Genomic DNA, 7,976 nt, shown 5'->3' on the forward strand with positions numbered 1-7,976 from the left:
AAAAATATTTATACTCTAACCCGTTTTAATAAATGAAAACCCTAACCCGTTTACTCGGAATTTTAAAAAATCCGCCCGCAATGGCAAGGAACACCTCAACAATTGATTCATAATCAATAGGATCATATGATTGTCTTGTACGTTTTCACCTATAATTTAAAACACCGTTTAGTAATAACATAATATATTCATCAAGTCATTAAGTTTTTGACAATGTATTCATACCTATTCAACTCTTTTAACTTGATAGGTTAATAATGAGCAATAGAACTATTACTTTGAACATAAATTTGATCCAATTTAGGTGCTTACTGAAAATGAAGGGTTATGATAATCATTTTTAAAGACGGTATTGAGATCAGTAAATAATCTGTGATCAGGGGTATCATAACGGACATCACAGAGGTCCAAACCGCCTAGAAAAGAAGTGATTTTTCTGTTGTTTCCATGTGCTTGTGTATCAACTATTACACATTTCTGATGGTGTGTATATAGAGTCTCAACAACCTGATCAATGATTTTTCACTGCTTGAAAAATATGTATATTTATTGTGATTTGTTTTGTATAGATTTGACTGTTATGAAAAACAAGAAAATAGTTGAGAAAATGCTAAGCATGCATGCCTGTTGCTTGAAAATGCTAAGTTTACTGCTTGCATAACGAGGCGCCAAAACACAAGTCACTGACGAGTGTTTGAAAAACTTACGAGTTTCTTCGTCGTGAGTTTGCATTACTCCAGCCTGCAGAAAACAAATTGACAAAATCTGTGAGTGATATTTTTGTTGTTAAATTATTTCTTAACAAAAGCAATTTAAACTTGAAATTATTTTAACAACTCATAGCTCAAGTAGAAAGACTATTTGTCTAAGAGAGCAAAGATCTTGAATTTCCGCCCTAAATGTACTAAAATTCGAAAAAAATACTTTGAAAAATAAAGTGCGTTAATATCAAAATTTAACACAAGTAAAAAGAGTCTTAGTATTTGATTATTTCAAGTTTATATAAAAAATGAAAGTTCATCAAAAGAGCATCATTTACTATCAAAAATTGGTTTAAAAGACTTTCATGTCATCTATACCCAACTTTTGCAGCTCCTTAATATCAATTTTTTTTTCTTTTAAAGTATATATCAAGATATTATCTCAATTAGTTAAACATATAATAATAGTTATAAGTAATTTGATTCATTTTTAGGAAGCAAAAACAAGTTTATCTATAGTTAAACAAGAAAAAGAGGGTTGGTTTTTTTTTGGTATGATTTAAGCTAGCGTGATTCTCCACCGTCGTTACATTCACTTCAACATAAACCGTTTTAAAAGGGGAATCGTACCTCTGAACTTTGGTCTCTTAAGAACCACTTCTTAAGAACCACTGTAGCCAATGGTTGATTTACCTTATGGGCTATCTGGGTTGTAACCCAGATCACCCAAAATGTTACATATATATAATTAAGTGACCTGGACATTTTGCTTAATTGCAGGATATTATTATTAGTCCATCTAGATTTTGTGAAAAGTTTCTATGGAGGATAGATTTCAAATCCTAGCTCCATATAGACTATAGTTAACTTAGTATGCTCTCCAAGATTTGAATCATCCTTAACCTACAATGAGAAAGAGGATGTATCATACATACCGTGTTAATGAAGAATTTTCTATGAGAAGTTTTATCATCCCAAACCAACAATAAGACTCTAACGCCTTCCTGCGATTTATACTTCAACAAATCCCCAAGTATGAGATTTCCGCCGCTCGGCAATGGCTTGCTCGGTTCTCTAACCAACTTCACCTTATGGAATATCGACCACCCCACAATGTAAACAAGATGATGAGCCTCCAATATCGCATGACATATATCTTCCCAACAATTCTCATGCTTAAAATCCATCCCACCGTCCACTTTAATCTCAGGAAGCATACCATCAGGAACATGAGTACCCTGATACAACGTGTCAGAACCCTAATGTATAAGTTCAAATAGAAGCTTAAAGCTGAATACTTAAACCGAATAAGTTTCGTTAAAAGAAATGCCACCTGTCATCATTTAAATAAATAGTTAATTAATAACTGTAATTAAGTAATAAAAACAATTAGTAAATAAATGTGTATATGGTCAAATCCTCATAATATAAATAGAAGGGGATTATAACTTTTGGAGATATCTTTTGAGGGAAGAATACCAATTTTATCACTGAACTATAATGGAATATTCACGTATATTACTGAACTAATTTTTGTTCGCTCATACCACTGAAGTTGAGATTGATATTGATTTATGTCACTATTCCACCAAACATCTAACCCCGTTAATTTTATGTTAAATGAAACGACACGTGGAATTGACATGTCATCTTTTTCAATTAATATATTGACATGTTATCTTTTTTAATTAATATATATTATATATATTTATTTATTTATTTAAAATTCTAAATAACAAAATATTTACAAAGTCATTAATAATTTCTCTCTCCTGCCCTAATTAACTAAACTCACCATTCTTCTTCTTCGATTCTTGTTTTTCAAAGGATTCGATTTCTCAGATAAAGGAACCGAAGGGAGACTGACGAGTTAGCGAGAGAATTGAGGGAAATGTGAGATGAGATTTTGATTTCAGAACCCTACCACGACGAACTTTGACATTTACCTGAGCCTTAGACCTCAACTTTTTTTCTTACGTCGATCAGTTAAAAAAAACAAAGTTCACAATGAACAATGATGACAGGTAATGAAGTTTACAAATCTTCTTTTTTCTCTTGAAGACTTATTTCTGGATTATTGTTCTATTCCTATATGTTTCCTTATCTCTTCAGAGTTTGTTCTTCTTTTTCTTCCTATATTTCTGGATTATTGTTCTGTTTTAAAAAGGTGAATTTATCTGATTGATTAGAGTTTATATTATCAACAAGAATGCATTATCAGGATAACATTTACTTATCTCCATTTTAGAAAGGTGAATCTATTTTATCGATTAGGTGAATCAGAGAAGAAGAATGGTAAGTTTAGTTAATTAGGGCAGGAGAGGGAAATTATTAATGACTTTGTAAATGTTTATTATTTAGAATTTTAAATAAATAAAAATATATATAATATATATTAATTAAAAAATATGACATGTCAATATATTAATTAAAAAAGATGACATGTTAATTCCACATGTCGTCTCATTTAACAGAACTTTAATGGGGTTAGATGTTTGGTGGAGTAGTGACATAGATGAATATTAATCTCAACTTCAGTGGTATAAGCGAACAAAAATTAGTTCAGTGATATACGTGAATATTTCATTATAGTTCAGTGATAAAATTGGCATTCTTCCCTGTCTTTTGATTAACACTTTATCTTTCTTCTAATAAATCATCTTGAACCTTGGTTCTTAACTTTTTTCTATTCTCTTGTCTTCTTCCCTGCCCATTCTGCTATTTCTTTATCATCTTCTTCTCTACCCATTCTGTATTCTATTCATATTTGAGTTACTTACAGTTTGCTGGTATCGTGAACTGGTGGGTCACGACACAACGTTACCAAACCTCCATCTCGTGCAGGAAAATAACTCTGCTGCACCTCAAACCTCTCTGTATACGGTGCATTTCCATGACTATAAGCCGGATTCCGATCACAATGAATAAACTGCATCTGAAGCCGTACAACAGAATTAGGTTTCGGCGGTTTACCATTATATCCAATTAAAAGCACCCATTCGTTAATCATCTCACTAGTTTTAATCCTTTCAGTAGAATTAGTAGCGATTCCAATCAGATCTACTCCGAATACATCATTATCTTTCACCAGAAACTCAACCAACGAAACTAGATGCGCTAAAGGGATAATGAAATTCTCTTTCCATACCGGATTCGGACTGTTTGAATTCATGCGTGTACGAGCTACTGTAGCTCCGGCGAGACATACGGTTACGTACGAATCGCTGGTAATGATTTTGCGATGGTCGCATTGAGCCTGCTGACGTTTCCATCTGGCGGTGAAAGGTTTCCGACAAGAATCGAAAGCGGTGAAACATTGACGTATTCTTTCAGTTAGTAAATCCATGTTAGGTAAGGCACGAGCCTCGATGATTTAAGGTCGAGATCTCCATGAAGATAAACGACACTGTCTAATTCCTTTTCCATCATGAGAAATTAAGAGAGATGAAATGGTTGAGAACGACGACGACGACGACCGTAGGAACCCTAGGGCGGGGGAAACTGTTATTGTGATAGGATATTATGATTCCGTACGGTTTCTCCGTCGTTACTAAAATGGGGAGGGAAGAGGAAGGGATATAACTAAGGTTTTGAAAACCGGTCATCAACCCAGTTTTTGTGATGTATTTCGGTTAGACCGGTTCAACTAGTTAAACCACTGCTTCAACCGAATTTTTTTTAAATAAATTTAAATATATTAATACATAAATTATATATATAAATTAGTTAGACATATAAAAAATAATCAAGTAAATACTAATTGAACTTAATAATTTCCAATTAAATTTATATTATACCAAGTATTCATAATTCTCTACAATCAAATTAACAAATAAAATAACCATAATTCCCTATAATCAATATAACAATCACACCAAATATCTATAATTCCTTACAATCAAAAGATTCAAAACAACAATCACACCAAATATATACTTATAATAAGTTAACAACAACACCAACAACAACACCAACAACAACACCACCAACACCAACAACACCAACAACAACAACAACAAATGTTTAATCCAAATATAAAGATACCAACCACAATATTGAATATTCAAATCATACGACTTCTTCTCATAGAAATAGTTGTGTTAGTCAATCTTCATTCTCTAAATCCGTTTCAACAACCTGATTCACTGAAATATCATTTTTATACAATATTTAACAATATTAGTAAGTTAATATTTTACATTGAAGAACATCACAATATCACAAATTCATAAAATGAGAAATATTACAAACCTGTAACGAGAAACGAACCTACTCCCACATTTTCATCTCGTTCTTCAGCACAAACGGGTGCTTCCTTTAGCATGATTTCTAGTTCAATTATGCCAATATCTACTTCTAGTTCTTGTTCAATGATCCAAAATTCCGTCTTATCAATTGATTCATAATCAATAGGATCATATGATTATCTTGTACGTTTTCATCTATAATTTAAAACACCGTTTAGTAATAACATAATATATTCATCAAGTCATTAAGTTTTTGACAATGTATTCATACATATTCTGCACTATAACGTAAGTTATAGTGAATATAGACCAAGTCATTAAGTCTTTCATGCTCTAGTCTGTTTCTCCTTTTTGAAATGAATCCAATCAAATGTATTCCAATTAGACTCACAACCTGGTGAAGATGCTGATTGACTAAGAAATCTAATTGCGAACTTTTGCAAAGTTGGGGTACTTCCTCCAAATGACTTCCACTATGCATCTATTAAAAATGATATTCAATTATCCATAATAGATAAACATAAGAAATAAAATGATATTCAATTTATAAATACCTGAACTTAGAGACTTCGACATATCCAACGCCATTTCATGTGCAAAAGATGGTAATCTATGATTTTTAAAGTGTTCAACTTCATGAAATAACATTTTCCCATCTATCTTGCCTATCCTCTTTTGTATGGTTGCAAAATCAAGTATAGCTTGAATAACAATTTGTTTCTTGTAGTAAGTGTCCTGATAATACTGAAAGGCTGGATTCAATTGATATGCTAACATGCGAATAGGTTGACAAAACATACCTTTCCACCTAGCCTTGATGATATCAGTATAAGGCTTATAAAGTCTCTTTTTGTTTAAAAATATATCCTTCATTGCTTTACGTGCTTTACGCATGCATTCATAAACATATCCCATTGCAGGATTATCATCAGCGTCACAAATTCTCAATAGACGCATCAATGGAGCCATCAATTTCACAGCAATCACAACATTGGTCCAAAACTTATAATCCAATACAATTTGTTTCACTTCTATACCCTTCGATATCTTCAAATACTTTGAGTAATCTTGAGATACGACCAAAGCTTACAAGTCTGCCATGTGGTCATTCAAACTTTAAAATTCTATAAAAGTAATAGCAAAACGTGTAGCACCGGGTCTAACAATCTCATTCCAACAGGGACGTTGCCTTAAACAATTCAAAGTCAATTTGTGATTGTACACAAAAATAGTAATCTTAGACCCCAAAGTAGTTGTCGTTTTTATCTAAAACATCTCACAAATGTCCTTAAAAATCAAATTGATGCAATGTGCAGCACATGGAGACCAAAAAATGTTCATATACTTTTCACTCAATAATTTACCAGTTGCCTTATAATTAGCTCCATTATCAGTCACAAGTTGAACAACATTGTCAACACCCGTCCACTCAACAATATCAGAAAAAAAGTTGCACAATGTTGAAGCATCTGAGATGAAACCCGATGCATCAACAGACTTGGACAAGAGACTAAAAAATTGATCAAAAACCTTTGTCTACCATTCGTCCAACCATCTGTCATAATTGTGCATCCTGTGTCCTTCCAATATTTCCTATAATCCTCAACAATCAACTCCACTGATTTTTTGGCATCTCTTGACAATCCAACATGCACAGCATGATATGTTAGATGTGTATATCCATGACCCATTGCAATACTCTTATTAATTGCTATTTAAAAATAAGGTGAGTTCAAGGCATTAAATGGAATTTCAGCATCATAAAAACACATTACCCAAGCTAAAGTAGTGTCATGCCATCTTTCCTTACTTTGTAATGCAGCTTTAATACTTGGTTGAGAATGATCAGAAATACTATGTTTGAAATTTTTTTGAAAAACTTTATCAACACCTCTTTTCTTTGAAGATGACATTGGCATTGTAACTTCTTCACTATCAAAACTCTCTAAATTTATCGACTTCTCCTTCAACTTTTTGAGATTTTCATAATTTAAGCCTATAAGCTTTTTCCGTACTTCATTTGAAACTTGTTTGCATTTCGGAACATCTCCTTTTATTCCCATTAAGTGTTGCTTGAACCGAGAAATCCCTCCACCAGAAATAGTTTTTTCACAAAATGTGCATTAAATTAATCTCTTACCCATATACTCAAGTAGAATTGCATATTCCCAGGCTGCATCCGACTTAGATCTCACATTTGGAATAGTGCTTGATTGTGTTGTTGGAGTTTCATCTTCTGATTCAGGACGAGTAGCTCCCGAGTTAAACATTCCTAATAAGTTAAACAATTAGTCAATTACCTATCAATAATTAAACAAATAAATTAATAAATAATTAACCTATATTAAAGATTTGAAAAGATAATTAATAATTAATAAATTGAAGCCAATAAGCCTTATGTTATTAACAGTAAGAATTTCATGTTAGAGAAACAAGATGCAAAATCTGAATAACCACACATCTAAATTACTAAACAATACCTAAATTAAAAAACCGTTTATACAATACCTAAATTAAAAAACCAGTAAAAACCCACCCATCCAGCAATCAATAATTAAATTGAAGCAATTAACCGTAAACAATAAGCAAATTAATAAACCCACACACATTGAAGAACCACCTATCATATAACGAAATGAGAAACAGTCTGCGCCAAAAAAATCAGTTAATACATGATTTTGAAAAAATTAATCCGATTTTTTTTCTTTAGTTCACCATATTTTTATTTATTTATTTTTAATTAAATTTACAAGGAAAAACTATCTAATTTAAAGAAATATTTAAGGTTAACTCAGATTGTCCATAAAATTGAAATACAAATCTAAAATTTGACTTCGCTTGGACTCTCAAATTCAACGTGATTTTAGAACATTTCTTAATCGATGTTGAGTCGTTATAAGAGACAATAAGGTCTTAAGTCTCAACATAGATTCAATTCCTTAGAAACTCAACGGTACCGAAACGGAACCCAAAAGCTTCTTCGTATAAAACCCTCCACAAGATGTATAAACCTCAACCACAACCTTCA

General features: G+C 32.0%; 1 pseudogene; it reads right to left on the reverse strand.

Moving 5' to 3' along the window:
- Positions 1–300: 300 nt before the first annotated feature.
- LOC124918401 lies at positions 301–4,130 on the reverse strand (annotated as a pseudogene).
- Between the last annotated feature and the right edge of the window lie 3,846 nt (positions 4,131–7,976).

Source organism: Impatiens glandulifera, unplaced genomic scaffold (assembly GCF_907164915.1).
Source record: "Impatiens glandulifera unplaced genomic scaffold, dImpGla2.1, whole genome shotgun sequence".
NCBI classification, from domain to species: domain Eukaryota; kingdom Viridiplantae; phylum Streptophyta; class Magnoliopsida; order Ericales; family Balsaminaceae; genus Impatiens; species Impatiens glandulifera.